At 39.6% G+C, this 19413-nt stretch overlaps 1 long non-coding RNA gene and 1 other non-coding gene across 2 annotated transcripts in view; one reads left to right on the forward strand and one right to left on the reverse strand.

The window, feature by feature from the left end:
- The window catches only part of LOC141584798 (uncharacterized), a 50380-nt gene extending 38217 nt beyond the window's left edge, over positions 1-12163 (forward strand). Inside the window, exon 3 of the long non-coding RNA XR_012517983.1 lies at positions 12047-12163. This is a non-coding gene — a long non-coding RNA (uncharacterized LOC141584798). The remainder of the gene's footprint in view (positions 1-12046) is intronic.
- A 5450-nt stretch (positions 12164-17613) lies between these two features.
- LOC120361001 (U6 spliceosomal RNA) lies at positions 17614-17719 on the reverse strand. Its single transcript, XR_005577366.1, has one exon. It is a non-coding gene; the product is annotated as a U6 spliceosomal RNA (small nuclear RNA).
- Between the last annotated feature and the right edge of the window lie 1694 nt (positions 17720-19413).

Raw genomic sequence — 19413 nt, forward strand, 5'->3', positions numbered from 1 at the left:
CTCAGGCTGGAGTGCAATGGCACGATCTGGGCTCATTGCAACCTCTGCCTCCTGGGTTCAAGCAATTCTCATGCCTCAGCCTCCCCAGTAGCTGGGACTCCTGGCCTGTGCCACCATGCTTGGCTAATTTTTGTATTTTTAGTAGAGATGGAGTTTCACCATGTTGGCCAGGCTGATCTCAAACTCCTGACCTTAGGTGATCCGCCCTCCTTGGCCTCCCAAAGTGTTGGGATTACATGCGTGAGCCCCCGTACCCGGCCAGAGTCATTTTTAACGAGGGACTCATTCTAGGTGGACAGAAGAGTGGTGTGGGTGCATGGCATTGAGTGAGGTATGAGTCCAAAAGGGGAAGCCTGAAGTGATCCTAGTTTAAGGTTTCACGGACATGAAAGAGAAAGAACTGGATGTCAAAGACCACCTTGGCCTGGTCTATCTTCCTTTGGCATAAGGTTGCCCCAGAGTTGGAATGGGATGACATTTGAGTAACGTTCTAGTCAAGGCTGTAACAGGTCAGCCACAGACTAGAAGAACTGAATCTAGGATGGAATCTAGTCCAACAATGTGTCAGGTTCCCTTAGTGGGAAGTAAAAGAGACAGATACTGACCAGAAGGAGTTTAAAATCCAGTTAAGACTCATGAAACAACAAGGAAAACATTCATAGAACAACACAGCAATTAACTTACTCTTACTATTTGCTGAGTGCTTTCTACATGCCAACGTTTTCATTAACCACTTTACAAACGTGACGTAATTGAAAATGATTTCTATTGCCCTTGAAGAAATGTAGGCTTGGAGAGAATGAGTAACTTGTTCAAGGTTACACACACAATAAGTGTTGAAAACCAGATGTGGACCCAGGTTTGGCTGACTCCAGGACTTGTGTTTTTTGTGCACTACGCCAGATAGCCTCCATCCCTGAGTCTCTTGTGTACATCTCTGGTTCAAGTGATTACCTAAAGTCATATGGTAAATTTTATCATGTGCTCAAGGCCTAAAACCTTTCCACAGCTCTCCACTGCCTTAAGGAATGTGTTAAACACAGGAGTATCTGGCAGAACCAAGTAGGGATAACTGAGATGAGTGAGGTCGATGTTGTTGTCCAATAGCAGTGAGTTTACTTAAAGTTTACCTGAAGGAAGTAAGGAATGTGGAATATGAAGGAGAAAGAACAAAGCAACAAGTAAACCTAGACCTGGAATGTTTCAGGGAAAAAACCCTAGACTTACTTATACACCTACTAAAGCCAAACCTCTGCATCCACCAAACTAAACTTCTTATGAATGCGCGTGCACACACACACACACACACACAGACACACACACACACACACCCCTCAGAACCTGTGAGATTCTACTATATATACTTTTTTCCAGATAAATAGAATAGTAAAATTAGTAAGATACATTTTGCCAGAAGTAAGCTTTTTTTTTCCTCACAACACTTCTGACACCAACTATTTGGGTTGTTTTCTCACACCAACCAATTCTTCATCTCTCTGGAAATTGACTGGGTGTCCAACAATCCAATTCAATAGACACTAACTACTCCGAGTTGGCCTCTGACTCTTCAGGTTTAAGGGCTCAGAGTCACAAGGCTGCCCTCACTTCAGATGCCAGGTGCAATGTCAGATCACGCGTACTTCTCCACCCTCCCCTCCCTTTATTAAGCTATAGTTGAAAAATAAAAATGGTATATATTTACAGTGTACAATGTGAGGTTTTGATATATGTATATGTGGTTAAATAATCAAAGTCATTAACATATCTGTCACTGCACATACAACTTCTTTTGTAAAAAAAAGTTTTGTGGTGAGAACATTTAAAATCTACTGTCTTAGCAATTTTCAAGAACACAATACAGTATTATTAACTACATTGCCTTGATGTACAATAGCTCTCCAGAGTTTGTTCATCATAACAGTTAGAAACTGTGTACCCTTTGACCAGTATCTTCCCATTCCTTTCTCCTTACCCCCAGGCCCTATTAACCACAATTTTACTTTCTGTTTCTAAGAGTTCTACATATAAGTGAGATCTGTAGTATCTGTAGTCTTTTAGTGCCTGGCTTATCTCACTTAGTATAATGTCCTGTAGGTTTATCCAGATTGTCACAAGTGACAGAACTTCCTTGCTTTGAAAAACTGAACAACATTACATTGTGTGTGTGTGTGTGTGTGTGTGTGTGTGTGTGTGTGTGTGTAAAACATTTTCTTTTATCCATTCATCCATTGATGGACACTCAGGTTGATTTTCTCTCTTGGCTGTTGTGAATAATGCTGCAATGATTGTGGGAGTGCAGATACCTCTTCAATATATTGATTTCCTTTCTTTTGTGTATATATTCAGAAGTGGAATTGCTGGGTCGTAAGGTAGTTCTATTTTTAATTTCTGAGGAAAGTCTATATGATCTTCCACAGTGGCTATACCAATTTACATTCTGACCCACATTGTACAAGAGTTCCCCTTTCTCCACATCTGCACCAATGTGTTTTATTATTTGTTTTTTTGATAGCTATTCTAACATGTGTGAGGTGATATCTCACTGTGGTTTAATTTACATTTTCCTAATAATTAGTGATATTGACCATTTTTTCATATACCTGTTGGACATTCATATGTCTTCTTTTGAGAAATGTCTATTCAGGTCTTTTGCCCATTTTTAAATCTGGTTATGTGTTTTCTTGTTACTGAGTTGTTTGAATTCCTTGTATAGTTTGAATACTAACCTATTATTAGATATATGGTTTGCAAATATTTCCTTTCATTCCATAGGTTGTTTCTTGTCTCTTTTCTTCTGTCTGCAGGTTGCATTACACAGATTGTTTCTTTTTCTATAGAAAAGCTTTTTTGATGCACTCTCATTTGCCTATTCTTGCTTTTGCTGCCTGTGCTTTGGGGGTCATAACCAAAAAAATCACTGCTAAGGACAATGTCAAGAAGCTTTTTTCCTGTATTTTCTTCTAGCAGTTTCACAGTTTCAGGTCTTATGTTTAAGTCTTTGATCCATTTTGAGTTGATTTTTTTTATGTTGTGAGATAAGGGTCCAGTTTTATTTGTTTGCACGTGGATATCCAATTGTCCCAATGCCATTTATTGAAGAGACTGCCTTTTCCTCATTGTGTGCTCTTGGCACCTTTGTTAAAGATCAATTAACCATGAACATGTAGATTTATTTCTGGACTCTGTTTTCTGTTCTATTGGTGTATATGTCTGTTTTTATGCCAGTACCATGCTATTTGAGATCACCTGTACTTCTATGTGACCAGCCCTAAAGATAATCCCATAACCCCCTCCTAAGTTTCAATCATTTCCTAGACTGGCCAATAGAACTTAGAAAGGCCCTTTACTTATATTTGTCAGTTTATTTTAAAGGATACAAATGAACAGTCAGATGAGAGGTACAGGAGCAAGGCCCAGGAGAGTCCGAAGCATAACAGCTTCTGTACCATGGAGCTGGGGTGTGCCACCCTCCCAGCATGCGGATGTGTTAACCAACTGTGAAGCTCTCTGAATTCAATTGCTTATGGGTTTTTATGGAAGTTTCATTAAGTATACAGGATTCATTAAATCATTGGCCATTGGTGATTGAACTCAATCTCTACCCCCTCTCCCCTCCCCAGAGGTTGAAGAATGGGGATGAAAGTTCCAAGTTTCTAATCAAGACTTGACTTTTTTGGGCTTCCAGCCCCTATACTGAAGCTACATAGGGGCCCTCAGCCACCAGACATCTAATTAGCATGCAAAATATACTCTTACCCTTATCATTCCCAAAATTCCAAAAAGTTTCAGGAGCTGTGTACTAGGAATCTGGGACAAAGATCAAATGTTTACTTCTTATAATACCATAACAAGTATCTTTACATGCTGCTGCTTGTTATCTGGTGATATTGTTAAACATGAAGAAATCATTCTAAAATATGAGACAGAAAGTTCATATCAATAACTGAAAAAGTACAGGTTTAAATGTGTGTTGACTTTAACGTAGAATGCACATCCATTCAGATGTTACATAGGCACGTTCACAAGGCACATTTGAAGCCTATGCTGTGAATGAAGAGTAGTCTAGGAGGCTCTGCAGCCCTCAGTAATTTGGTCTTCACTTGGAGTTTGTATTTTCTTCCTCACTTTTTTATATTATGTGGACTTGTCTCATGATGGCACCATTGTGACGTAGGTACAGGCTGGCCACACTCTGTTCAACTGTTGTTTGCTTAAAGCCTTCTCTCATGATAAACTGGACCCAAAGCTTACCTATTCGGCCCCCCACCCCACCTTTAGAATGGCAGGCAAATGATGTAGCTTTCCCACAGGAAATTCTTTTTCTTTTTAATATTTTATGTATGTATTTATTATTGAGAGACAGTGTCTCTCTCTCTGTTGCCCGAGCTGGAATGCAGTGGCACAATCAGAGCTCACTGCAGCCTAGAATTCCTGGGCTCAAGTGATCTTCCTGCTTCAGGCTCCCAAAGTCCTGGGATTACAGATGTGAGGCACCATACCTGACCTCTGCAGGAAATTCTAACGTTATTATCACCACCATTACTTCAATTAGGTCAACAATTTACACATACAAGTCTTGTAAGCAGCTTTGTATTGTTTAACTCTATCTTTTTCGATAGTCTTAGCGACTGTTTCTATATTGTTACGCAAATGTATACCACTTTATTGGTAAACTGTTGGTTATTTTGTTTTTATATTTTAGTTGGTTCTACTTCTCTGGGTATCTTTTCTATTGTCTTATTCCTTAATGTGTATGTCTGAGACACTGTTGAAAAAAGATTAATTTTACATTTGAATGGCTGGTAAATAACATAATTTTAGTGGACATAACACAATTTTATTTATTAAAATAAAAGAGAAGAGTACATTTTTGTGGGTTTCTATGAAATTAGTTTTCTTGGAGCATTATACTCACATAATATGTGAATAGACTAAACAAACACATTCCTGTGCTTAACAATTAGCAGGAAGTCCATGCCATTCACTAAATATTTATTTAGGACTTACTCTGGGCCAGACACATATGCTGTGTGCCTAGAATTAAGAGAGCAACAACAGGCCCTATCACTCTTCTGCTTAAAATACTTGGATAGCCTTCAGTCCAAACCAGTTCAAAATATTCCTCTCCCATGCAGACACAGGCTAAAGGAGCCCCAAAAGGGCAAAGGTGGCTTTAAGATACTGAGCTGTGTGTGGTCAGGTACAGTGGGTCCTGCCTATCATCCCAGTATTTTGAGAGGCTGAGGCAGGCTGATCACCTGAGGCCAGGAGTTCAGGACCAGCCTGACCAACATGGTGAAGCCCTGTCTCTACTAAAAATACAAAATATTAGCTGGATGTGGTAGTGCACATCTATAATCCCAGCTACTCAGGAGGCTGAGGCATGAGAATTTCTTGAACTCAAAAGATGAAGGTTGCAGTGAGCTGAGATTGCACCACTGCACTTTAGTCTGGACAACAGACCAAGACTCTGTCTGAACAACAACAACAACAAAAACATACTAAGCTGTGCCTCTCACCCTCCCTTTTTTTCCTCTTTGCTCTGTTTTAGTACTTTCTGATCATGCTCCATATTAATTATTTCTGGTTTCCTGTCATCTTTGAATTAATTCTAGCTTTGTCTCCTGGGCCCTCACTTTCAGATCCTCTCAGTTCTATTCCATGCATATTACGGGAAAAGTCTTACGCTACCCATAAACAGACCCAGCTTCTGGAAGTATAATCCCAGAATGGCATCCAAGACCTCACTTGCCTGGCCGAGGAGTTTGGACGTGTTCTGTAGCTTTGATGTTACTGTTCCTTAATTTAAGACAAAAGATGCTTTTAGATCTGACATATGTTCATTTCACTAGCTCATCTCTTGTTGTTCCTCAACTAGTATGTTATGGATCAGTCCTACGGAATTTCTTGAGCAGTTTCTGGAGAAAGAAATTTATTTTCCATCTCAGTCTTTGCACATGGCACATTTCTGTCTCATAAAAACACTTGTTCCGTCATCCTCAATTCTCCAGCTATCTCCTCTCCTTAACCTCAAAGCTAGTTTCAGGGGTCCCATCTTCTAAGAACTTTCAGTCTCACTTAGATGCTTCTCCGCTAAGCCACAGTGTTTAGGGCACTGTAGCAATTGCTTTATTTATGTGACGCCCACCTGGTCCCAGATTTTGAAAGAGGTTACCATGTTTTATTAGACTTTTTTTTTTTTTGAGATAGAGTCTCACTCTGTCACCCAGGCTGGAGTGCAGTGGTGCCATCTCATCTCACTGTAACCTCTGCCTCTCAGCTTCAAGTGATTCTTGTGCCTCAGCCTCCCAAGTAGCTGGAATTACAGGTGGGTGCCTCCATGCTCAGCTAATTTTTGTATTTTCAGTAGAGATAGGGTTTAGCCATGTTGCCCAGGCTGGTCTAGCATTCCTAAACTCAGGCATTCTGCCAGTCTCAGCCTCCAAAGTGCTGGGACTACAGGCATGAGCCACCATGCTCAACCCTTCATTAGACTTTCTATCCTATCCCTAGCCTATGATAGGGATTCATTAAGTAACTATTGAGCAAATCAGTGAATGAATGAATGAATGAATGAATGAATGAATAAGTGAATTTATTGCCTAATGCAGCCACTTAAAGCTTATTAGAAAGTAGGTGTGGTATGAATTGTAAACAAACAATAGTACTACAATCTTAGTATGGAGGGTGAGAAATAGAAAGGTCTTCAATAGATAATATTTTCTCTATTTATGTATGCTCCTTTTTTCTAGATAATTGCTGAATCAAGATTTACCTAAATGTTACCAAAGCCAATGGCCAATTTAGCCAAATAGAGGACTCATCAGTGAATTAACAATTATTGAGTATCTATTATGTGCACATCACTGTTTATTCTATAAGGATGTCACGATTTAGTGAGGGAGCATATACAAAAATAACCCTGAGGGAGGGCAGAATGTGATAATCAAATTAGAGACTCAAATCACATTCTGTGGGATTCAAATGGAATAAAAGATTAATTCTGATTAGAAGTAATCAAGTCGACAATGTATGGGGTGGGCACAGGCTGTGAAAATTAGGGCAACCAGCTAATTATTGTTGCACAGAATAAACGGTGGATTGAATAACGTCTATTGCTTGTCAGCTGGTTGTTTTGCTCCACAACCGCTTTAACCTCTGAGTGACATGGAAGTGAGAAAGAAGAAGGAAGTGCAGTAGGACTCAAAGGGGAAGAATTTACTCTTGTTAAAGAAGGAAGAGAAGTGGGACCACAGGGAGGAGAGATGGAGTAAAGACCGTTTTGATTCCATTGTAGCATTTCCTTGAGTCTCTTCAGGTCTAAGAATAGGGAAAGGAAGAAAAGAAGAGACTCTATCATGAAACCAAAGGCAGACAGCATCAAAATGAGAAAACAAGAGCAAAGAAGCAAAAATAACTTGGAATTATGCCATTGTACTGCTGCTTATAAAAAAAGTTCCAAAAAATAAAAATAAAAAAATGTTCATAACGGAAAAATAAAAAGGTAGAGGAGGCATGGTTGTACATAATGGTCTAAGGAAAAAAGTGTGTTACTATGGTGATCTTTCGAACTTTTCACAAATAGTCCCACTCTTTCCATTAATGTACACTGGGGGATCCAACTTCCACCTCCTTTGAGGATCGATGTGGCTGTGTGGCTTGCATTGGCCAATGAAATGTGAGGGGAAGTGACAGGCATGTAGAGTATATGAGAAATACCTTTCAGCCACTGAGATTTGGAGTGTTAGTATAAGCTAACCTATCTTTACTAATACAGTTACCCAGAAAGAAAAGGAAAAGCTTGCTAATATTTATACAAAGAAAAGATTGAGAGAGAAATTTGTGGGACAGGTCAAAAGAGTACTATAAGGGTTGACTTTAGGTTAGAAATAAAATGTAACGCTAGATAGTTAGGAATCGTAGAATGTGTAATGATTTCTTTCTTCTAATAATTTATTTGTACGTTTTTCTCTTTGTAATATTCTTCTTCATACACAGCATCTGCTTTTACAGTTTCAGCTACTGCCTCAGTGTGAACAAAAACTCATCTATCTGATTTTGACAATAATATTCACATTTCTAACTGCCTACACAAATATACCCATTTTAAAAGACTCCTAGGGCTGTCCATAATCCTAGCATTTTGGGAGGCTGAGGGGGGCAGATCACCTGAGGTTGGGAGTTCTAGGCCTGCCTGACCAACACGGCTCTACGAAACCTGTCTCTACTAAAAGTATAAAATTAGCCGTGTGTGGTGGTGCAGGCCTATAACCCCAGCTACTCAGGAGGCTGAGGCAGGAGAATCTCTTGAACCCGGGAGGCGAAGGTTACAGTGAGTTGAGAATGCACCATTGCACTCCAGCCTGGGCAACAAGAGGGAAACTCTGTCTCAAAAAAAAAAAAAAAAGACAAAAAACCTCCCAGTACAACTGTTCACACATATTCATGTCTAAAAATGAAACAAACTCCCCAGAAGACCAAACCTCACCCCCAAAAAATTCCTTTCCCCTTTCTGTTAACAAAATCTCCACTAAAGCCTTACTAGTTAACTTGGATCACTTCCTCTTCTTATTCCTCCTTATTTAATCTCTGTTTCAAAATGCCTCTCAGATTTACCACTTTTCGATTCACATCTCAGCCATCCTAGTCCAAATGTATTCAACTCATACCTGGACCACTGTCACAAACTCCTCTCCTCCTCTCCGATATATTTTCCCACCCCTCCATCCTGCCCACTGTTCCCAGACTAATCTTCCCTCCACAGTGGTCCTCTGAAACCTCTCAGCCTCTTGTCCAACAACATTCACCACAGCCTGCCCCTCCAGGCCTCTCCCACTGCTTCCTAGCCCCTGTGCTCAGGCTGGTGTGTTTGCTATGCTGTGAACCACTCTGCTCATTCCTCTGTCCTTATTTTACCAATACTTTTACACCCAACTCTGCAAGTGCTCTCACTTTCATCTTCCCAACAAAAAAATCCCACACATTTTTAAAGCTCACCTTACATTCCTTTTTTTCTTCTCCTGGAAGACTTATTCAACAAATCCCACCCAAACAGATCTCTCCTTTTCTTCACCCACTTAGTGCTTAGTCACAGTTTAAAGTTCCCTGAGAAGTCATATGGAACAATCCTTCAATTTTATAGTTGAGAAATTTGGTCAGTCCTGCAACCAGTTAGTGACAACTAAAACTAGAATCCAGGTGTCTTGAATGCAGTTCCTTTCTCACTACATTTTACTGCCTTTTATTTATTAACTACAAGATGTTTTACAGTTTCATACTATTCAACCGTATATTTTGTTTAGTGTTTAAAAATCATCTCCCTGATTAGATTACAGGCAGCTTAGGAGCAATGATGTGATGCAGGGTCCATATTAGGTAAAAAGCCTTTTTTCTGGGGGCATTTAAGGCTGACACTCACAGTAAGGTTGAATGTAGGGCCAAACCATTAAACTAAAATATTTTGGAACAATTGGGAATCAGAGCCAGGAACACAAATCAAACCATGGAGGAAAAATAAGAGAGTAATTTAATGTCAGGAGCTTAGAAAGCCAGAATCAAGAGAAATGAGGCAGATTCCAAAATACAAACTCCTTGGTTGAATTCTAGATGGTTAGAGAGAGGCAGGTCAATAGTGACATGTTCCTACCCAACTCCTAGAACAGTAGGGATAGGAAGAAGAAAACAGATCCTTACCAGTATCTCCACCAGGCTTCTCTGTCTAGCTAGAGAGGATGACTCTAAAAAGGGACACCAAGCATGAGAAAGCATGATTTCTAATTACAGAAGGTCTTGCCAGCCAGAGAGGTGCTGAGCAAGGAGGCCAGAGTTGCTCAGATGCAAAAGGCAGTAGATGCCCTTAGTGAGCTGTTGGCACAACCCCACAGTCTTCCTGAGGCAGAAGGATTGTTTGAGCCCAGGAGTTCAAACATTTGGTGCTCCCAATGCAGACTTCAGAGTGTGGGCTCATCAGAACCTACCCTTCTTGAACCCTGGCCCAGGCCCCTGGACAGACACCAATGCCTCTTAACTCCTGTCCCGGCTGCAAGACAATGGATCTAGTCCACCAGTGATTGACTTGGCCTACCTGTGTTAACCCTCTATATATATAAAGGGTCATATATATATATATATATATATATATATATATATATATATATATATATAAACAGCTCAGCATGGGGTTTACAAGATTTGGCATGCTTTTACCTCACCCTTCCTTTCCAGTTTTATTTCCCAAGGTATCCCTTTACTTATCTTACATGATAGCCACCCAGGCAGCCACCATTCCTCACATATAATACACATTTTCAGGCCTCTTTTTGCTGTTCCCTCTGCCTAGAGTGCTCTTCCTGTTCCCTTGCCACTCTATCTGACAAGAATGTATTTATGTTTTGAGATCCAACTCATATGCTTCTGCTGTAGTGAAGTATTCGTATATTCCACCCAATCAGAAGAGAGGAAGTCATTCTTTTCTCCAGACTCTCATAATCAATTACTTGTATTTTTCTTATAGCACTTTTTTAAAAATCTGCTTTATAGAATAGTATAGTTTTATAACTTCACTGTATTATTATATTCAAGCACTTTGAGAACAGGAACTATGTCTTAAATTTCATTGTACCCTCACAGCACCTAGTCCATCCTGTTGAATAAACACATTGGGCTAGGCTAGGCATGGTGGTTTCCATTTGTGATCCCAGAGCTGTGGGAGGCTGAGGCAGGGGGCTCACTTGAGGCCAGGAGTTTCACATCAGCCTGGGCAACATAGCAAGAGCCTGTCTCCACAAAAAATAAAACTAAAAAAGCTAGCTGGGTGTGGTGGCATATACCTGTAGTGCCAGATATTTGGGAGGCTAAGGCGGAAGGATTGCTTGAGCCTACGAGTTCAAGTTTACAGTGAGCTGTGATCACACCATTGCACTCCAGCCTAGGTAACAGAGCAAGACCCTGTCACAAAAATGAAAAAAAATTAATAAAGCATGTCGGGCTAAGTCTTGTTTATTTTTTCTATTTTTTAAACAAACTATTTTTTAGGGCAGTTTTAGGTTCACAGCAAAATTAAGAGTTCCTGTGTATCCTCTGCCCCTATGCACACATGGTCTCTCCCACTGTCAACATCCTGTCCTGGAGTGGTACATTTATTCCAATGAATGAACCTACATTGACACATTTTTACCACCCAAAGTCCATAGTTTACATTAGGCTTTACTCTTGGTGCTTTATGTATATGGATGGGTTTTGACAAATATGTAATGACAAGTATCCACCACAGTGTCATACAAAGTAGTTTCATTACTCTAATGATTCTCTTTGTTCTGTCTATTCATCCCTCCATTCCTGGGAACCCCTGGCAACCAGTGATGTTTTGTACTGTCTCTGTAGTTTAGTCTTTTCCAGAATGTCATATAGTTGGAGTCATGAAGTATGGAGCCATTTCAAGTTGTCTTCTATTAGTTGGTATAATTATATGCATTTAAGTTTCCTTTATGTCTTTCATAGAGAACAGAGACAATGCCATTCTTTTCATGCTTAATAGCTCATTCCTTATTAGTGCTAAAAACATTCCATCTTCTGAATGTACGATGGTTTATTCACCAGTTCATCTACTGAAGAACATCTTGGTTGCTTCTAAGTTTTGTCAATTATGAATAAAGCTGCTATAAACATTTGTGTGCAGGGTTTTGTATAGACATGAGTTTTCAACTTATTTGGTTAAATACCAAAAACCGTAATTTGGATCTTATAGTAAAAAGATGTTTGGTTTTATGAGATACTGCCAAGCTATTTTCCGAGGTGGCTTTGCCATTTTGCATTCCCACTAGCAATTAATGAGCTTTCTCATTTCCCCATATCCTCACCAGCATTTGGTGCTATCAGTATCTTGGATTTTTGCCATTCTAATAGGTGGTGGTATCTCATTGTTTTTTAAATTTGTAGTACCCTGATGATATATGATGTTGAACATCTTTTTATGTGCTTATTTATAATTTGTTTATCTGGTTTTGTTTGGTTTTTTTTGTTTGTTTTTTTTTTTTTTTTTTTTGAGGTGGGGTTTCATTCTTGTTACCCAGGCTGGAGTGCAATGGCCCAGTCTCAGCTCACTGCAACCTCCGCCTCCCAGGTTCAAGCAATTCTCCTGCCTCAGCCTCCTGAGCAGCCGGGATTACAGGTATGCACCACCATGCCATTCTAATTTTGTATTTTTAGTAGAGTTGGGGTTTCTCGATGTTGGTCAGGCTGGTCTTGAACTTCCAACCTCAGGTGATCTGCCTGCCTCAGCCTCCTAAAGTGCTGAGATTACAGGTGTGAGCCACCGCGCCTGGCCCAGTTTATCTTCTTTGGCAAGGTACTATTTTCTATTTTTTACATATGAAAAATAAATACATGATGATTTTTCAAACAATGTACTGGTTTACAAAGTAAAATGTTGAAGCTCTCTCTCTCAATCTCACTACCCAAAAGTAATCACTGTTAACATTATCTTCATTCAAGATATTTTTTCTATGCATTTACCTACCTACATTGTATATTTTATGCAGTCATATGGCTTTTCTATAATACTATTTTATGAGTTACTTTAAAAATATATGTTAAAGGTATATTACTTTTAATATATCTTGGAGACCTTTCAATATCAGTAATGGGTGCGGAATATGCCAGAGGGTAAATGTGCTATAAAGTAACTAATCAGTTCCCTAATGGACATTTATGTTGCTTTTAAATTTTTTCTTTCTTTTTTTTTAACCTTTAGGCAATTCAGTAATGAACCACCTTTTACATATATACACATCTCTGTACAACAATGCCAGTATTTCTGTGGATACATGCTTAGAAACGGAATTGCTGAGTCAAAGATTACATAATGTAACAACACGATAGGAATTGTCCTCAAACTGCCAAACTGTGCACAAAAGAGGCTGTTCAAATTTACACTCCCATCAAGTGTTAGAGAGTATTCAGAGAAGCTGTAGGAGTTCCAAATAGGTGTCTTAGGGGCTACTGGGGAATAGAAAGGGTCAGAAAAGGTAGTCCACATAGCAATCTCCTATCCTCTTCAGTCAGAGCCCCTCTCCTTTCATCAACGTTACTTATTGGGCTTAGTTTAAAATTCCTCTTGGGGAGAAGTTTCTGGAACTAAACATTTGAAAGCCTTTGAAATAAAAAATTATCTGTTTTTAAGTGACAAAAAAATATTAATTAATAGATTACTTAGGAATGGTCTCAGGTACAAGTAACAGATGACCCAACCACAGCAGACTGAATCAGTGAGGGTACAATTTTCTCATGTAACATAAATCCAGCAGCTGCATTTGTTCAGTGATTCAGTGGCCTTTTGGGCTTTTCCTTAATGGTTACAAGATGATGCCACCTCAACTCAAGTATTATGTTTGTATTCAAGACAGAATGAAAGGGAGACAGTTTTCATTAGTCACTCTGGCCCTTTTATCAGAATCACAAAAGTGCTCCTAGAAGCAGTCTGCTGCTCCCTAAGATCTTTGCTCATATCTTATTGGGCAGAACTTTTTTGGGTGTAGTGTCTAATTGTTGCAAGGGAGGTTGGGAAAAGTGGTTCATTTCTTCTGGCTTTTATAGAGGAAGCAGGCAAAAGATAAGTCGGGTGGAGTTGTTGGGTTAGCTGGCCATCATACTCTGCCCCCAAGTGCTCAGAATACGAAAAACTCAAGATGCAAAGGCAAATAAGGTAGTCCTTATCCTTAAGGTGTTAACAGACATACATGCAAAAAAAACACTTTTACTGGTGCAATAAAAATGTTATATGTTATATGTCCCAATGCAAAAATATGTAGAGGAGATATTAGAGGCCCAAAGGAGAGAATGGTGAATTCTATCTTAAGTGGGGAGAGGTGGTAGGAGATAAAATAAGACTGTATCCAAAACGTGACATTTAAGTAGAGTCTTGCAAAATGAGTAGATGCTCAGTGCATGAAATGTATTCTAAGTAAAGGAATGGAGATTTTGAGGCACAAATCCATGTGGTACATTCCAGAAGCTGTAAGCAGTTCAGCAATACTGAGGAGGAGGTTTGGAGCTAGATGATGACCCTGTAGACCTAATGAGAGATGAAGCTGGAGACTGATGCTGGGACCAAGTCACGCAGAGGGCCTCCTGTGTTTCACTACAAGGACTCAGGAAGCTTTTGTGACCTGAACAGTATCACTGAGATTGTGTCACCTAAGTTGTCTAGTGCGACCACAAAGTGGAAAGCATGTGGAAAAAAATCCAAAGTACCTGACACCTTTGTTGGATTTCCCTTTCACCAGGTGCAGCTACACTTCAACACCCGAGTAGCCTGCACACCTGACAGCGCTGTTGAGTACCTACAACTGAGTCCTTAATCAATCAAATTGAGTTGGACTTGCCACCAACTCTGAGGGAAATATACTGCACTTCTCTGGGCCTCAACTTTATCATCTATAGAATAAAAATTAACCTTTGTAGTATAGAATTTTACTCTCCACACAAAATGTTTTCAGATGCATGATTCGTGAACATCAGTCTAGTATAATTAAACGGAAAACAACATCAAAAAAGGCTTTTGAGTCAGAAAGACCTGGGTTTGAATCCTGACTCTCCATGTGTTAACTTTCCCTATTATATGACAACTCCTTGAACTGTGGCTTCCTCTTATGCAAAATAAGGATAATGCACCTATCAGTGCCTGAAGCATAGCTAGTACCCAATAAGTAGCACTGTTTTTATATTGTTTTAAAATTTGCATCTACCCTATAAGGTAGGTAGAATAGGTCTTATGTGGCCCTGAAGTTGAAGATACAGAGGCTTACAGATATTAGTAATTTGCCAGAAGAGCAGCCAGCTAGGTAAGTGGTAGAACATGGCATAAATCCAAGTTCTTATTCTTTTCACTAAACGGTGCAGCTTCTTTTCTCCAAGTGGTAGGATGAGATTCAGATCTCTATGATGCCTTTCAAGCAAACGATTTTGTAAATAAATCAGATAGCTTCATACTTTCCTGAAATCTGAGCTCAGGGAACAGACAGACCTGAGTTATCTCATGCTTTATAATCATTTCTGGATGTGTGACTGGGATACTCTAGCCCTGTGTCTAGTTTTAGCATGACTGTAACCTGCCAGGAGAGGGAGCTCATACTGACTCCGTGCTAAAGTTACAGATACCCTGGAGACTTCAAGGGCTGCAGCACCGGGCGGGAAAGGAAGGGTGGGGCTTCCCTTGTTACGGGTAACGACTACACAGCTTTTTGGGAAGCTTGCAATAATGCATATTTTGGGAAAAACATTGACACTATTTTTTTATATATATATAAAAGGTAGGATTATGACACAGAATGAAATGACCTTTACCAGGAGGAAGTACAAAGAAAAAAAAGAGGAAGTAGCTAGAGCAAGGAAGACAAAAGGAAATTTGGCACAACAGGGTAGGTTTTGTTAATGCTGCACTTTTATTTAAATAGAAGGTAGACAAATGAAATATTTTTAGACTTGTACTGCAGGAACATAAGAATGGAATGAATGTTTAAAAAAATATTCTGAGAACAGAATTAGCATGTGTCCTTCTAAGAGTTATTTCCCTATTTTGCTTCAATAAATATTAACTTGCCATATGTCCAAACCCTGTGCTAGGCACTAAAGATATGGAAATGAACAATTGAGCTCTTGATCTCAAAGAATGGTCAGTACAGCAGAAAAGACTTACACATGAGCAGTAAATTACAGGAAAGCCTGCCACCTTCCATGCACTGGTTGCTAGTAGAGGACAGAGGGGGAAAGCTCTTATATCACCATGGGGGAAGTTCAAAGAGTATTTATGATAATTATAGATAATTTTTTGTGGGCACTCACCATCTGACAGGCAGTCTGCCAAAGGCTTTATGTGGATTATGTCATTTGAGCCTCACAATAATGCAGGTGCTATTCTATGATTTTCATTTTTTAGATTTGAAAATAGAGAAACAAAGAAACTTTTCCAGGATCATAAGCGGTGGAGTGATTTTTTTTCCAAGAGAAAACCTGGGCTAAGTGTTAACAACAACAACAACAACAACAAATCAGACAAAACTGAAAGAGAAGGATGGTGAAAAGGGGAAATGGGGGAGGATATTCTGTGCAGAAATAACAGTATGAAAGAGCCTGGTCAGCAAGTGACAGCAGATTGCAACAGAAAAATCACATCTTGTTCAATGCATGTGGGGGAGTAGAAAGAATTGAAATTAGAATGAGGGGCATGGGTCAGATCACAATGGGCTAGCCATGTCCTGAAAAAGAGTTTGAATTTTATTCTGAAACCACTGAAGCATGAAATAAGGAAAACAAAATAATAAGAAACAGAATATTATTATTGTGGTAGGCTGAATAATGGTCCCCCAAAGATGTTCACATCCTGATATGTTTGGGTGTTTGGTGCTTATCAAAAAAAGAGCCTCACACTTAGTTGAATGCCCTGCTGTTACTCTCTTAAAATTCTTAATAATTTCATTACAAGGGGCTATCCTGCATTTTCATTTTGCAATGAGCCCCACAAATTATGTAGCCAGTATTGCCTAATTCTAACATCAATCCTGAAAAACAAAAAAGTTATACTCACTTTATAAACGAAGACACTGAAAATCTCAGAGAGGGAGTATAATCCAGTAATAAATGCCTTGAGTCAACAGGTAAATTCTGCTACTTGCCAGTCAGGGCCCCTAGGACAAGTTTACTAATTCCTTCTGAGTCTCACTTTCTTCTTTTGCACAGTAATTATAATATCTACCTTGCAGAATGGTCATGGGCAGTAGAAGTAACACATGTAAAGTACTGACACAGTGCCGGCAGATCTCAGGGACTCAGATGGTAGTTGCTATTGCTCAAAGTCCCAGACTTAGTAGGAGTTGAAGAAGGATTTCATGCCTATATTTGTCTTTTTTTTCTCTCAGACTTGTATTTTGGAAGATCATTCTGGCAGAATGTGAGTTTGTGAAATGTAAGACTAGAGACAAGAAGACCAGTTCAGAAACTGTGGGAATGTCATAAATAACTTCTGCAAAGACTGTCCAGCTCTTGCCATCTCTTTTTTCTTTGATATCTGCCTCTAATACATAGAGGTCGTCCTCCAGAGCTGTGTCCCCATCACATGACTCAATCTTCCTCACTTTCTTAATCGGTGTTGCTTCCCCACAAGATTTCCCCAGAAATTTGGAATCTTGATCCAAGAGAGCAGAGCTGAGCATTGTTGGAACCAAGTCACCCTATCAAACAAACCTCCTGAGCTCATGCTCCCCAAGCCCAGGGAATTTCTTTCTTTCTTTTTTAAGATGGAGTCTTGTTCTGTCACCTAGGCTGGAGTGCAGTGGTGCAATCTTAGCTCACCGCAGCCTCCGCCTCCTGGGTTCAAGTGATTCTCGTGCCTCAGCCTCCTGAGTAGCTGGGATTATAGACACCTTCCACCATGCCCAGACTAATTTTTATATTTTTACTAGAGATGAGGTTTTGCCATGTTGGGCTGGTCTTGAGCTTCTGACCTCGGGTGATCTGCCCTCCTCAGTCTCGGAAAGTATTGGGACTACAGGTATGAGCTACTATGCCTAGCCCAAACCCAGGGATTTATTTTTTATTTTTTATTTTTATTTTATTTATTTATTTTTGGAACGATTCACGAATTTGCATGTCATCCTTCCTAGGGGCCATGCTAATATTCTCTACATTGTTCCAATTTTAGTATATGTGCTGCCGAAGTAAGCACCCAGGGAATTTTTTTAAGCTCCGTCTTCTGCCCTTTGCTATGACCCTAGATTCTCCTGCACTTCTTGGCTTTTTTGGATGGATAGCTTAGAGTAACACCTGATGGCTGTTAAAATATTCTGAGTTCACCAGCAATAAAAGAAATGCAAATTGAAACAACCTAAGATTGTTAAGATTCAGGCCAGGTGCTGTAGCTCACGCCTGTAATTCTAGCAAGTTGGGAGGCAGAGGCAGGCGGATCAGCTGAGGCCAGGAGTTTGAGACCAGCCCAGCCAATATGCCGAAACCTTGTTTCTACTAAAAAATAGAAAAATTAGCTGAGTGTGGTAGTGTATGCCTGTAATTTCCAGCTGCTAAAGAGGCTGAGGCAGGAGAATCACTTGAACCTGGGAGGGAGAGGTTGCAGTGAGCCAAGATCGTACCACAGCACTCCAGCCTGGGCAACAGAGTGAGATTCTGTCTCAAGATAAAATAAGAAAATAAAAAATAAGGTTATATTATGTACCTGATGTGGTTTGGCTGTGTCTCCACCTGAATCTCATCTTGAATTGTAATAATCCCCATGTGTCAAGGGCCAGGCCAGGTGGAGATAATTGAATCATGGAGACGGTTTCTCCGTACTGTTCTCGTGGTAGTGAATAAGTCTCATGAGATCTGATGGTTTTATAAATGGGAGTTTCTCTCTACAAGCTTTCTTGCCTGCTGCCATGAAACACACAGCTTTGCTTCTCCTTTGCCTTCTGCCATGATTGTGAGGCCTCCCCAGCCATATGGAGCTGTGAGTCCATTAAACCTCTTTCCTTTAAAGATTATCTAGTCGTGAGTATGTTTTTATTAGCAGTGTGAGAACAGACTAATACACTATCCATATCATTAATATATATGAATAAAGCAACAAAACCTTATATTGGGAGATAAGCGTTTTGTTGCTGATAGCGTTTTAGGTATAGCCAACTTTTCTGCAGAGTAACCAGGGAAGCAGTACATGATCTGTGAGTGTCCTTTGTTCCACTTTGGAACATATCTCAACGACATAGCTAAAGGAAGAATGTAGTAAGTGGTACAGACTCTGGTCCCACTATTTCTAATGGCACAAAACTGAAAACAACCCAAGTCCTCAGCTTTAAAGTAATTTTAAAATAATGTCTGACTAACTGATTTGGAATGCTGTGTAACCATTAAAAATGACAACCATGTGAACATGGAAATGTATCTATGAAATAATGTTAAATGAAAACGGCAAAGCAGACTGTGTCAGTGAGGGCATAGAAAAGTGGGAGCCCTCAATATAAAGGGAATATAAAATGGTGCAGCCACTTTGGAAAACACAATCTGGAAGTTCCTCAAAAAAAAAAACGTAGAGTTATCATTTGACAATGCCACTCCTAAGTATATACCCAAGAAAAATGAAAACATATGTCCACACAAAAACCTGTACACAAATATTCATAGCAGCATTACTCATAATAGTCAAAAGGTAGAAACGACTCAAATGTCCATTGGCTGCTAAAATGATAAAAGGTGCTATATTCACACCATGGAGTATTACTTGGCCATAAAAAGGATAAAGTGGTTACATGCTTCAGCAAGGACGAATCTCGAAAAACATTATGCTAAGTGAAAGAAGGCAGTGACAAAAGACCACGTGTTATATGAAACCATTTATATGAAATGTTCAGATTAGGCAAATATATA

This window comes from Saimiri boliviensis, chromosome 6, assembly GCF_048565385.1.
Source record: "Saimiri boliviensis isolate mSaiBol1 chromosome 6, mSaiBol1.pri, whole genome shotgun sequence".
Taxonomy (NCBI): Eukaryota; Metazoa; Chordata; class Mammalia; order Primates; family Cebidae; genus Saimiri; species Saimiri boliviensis.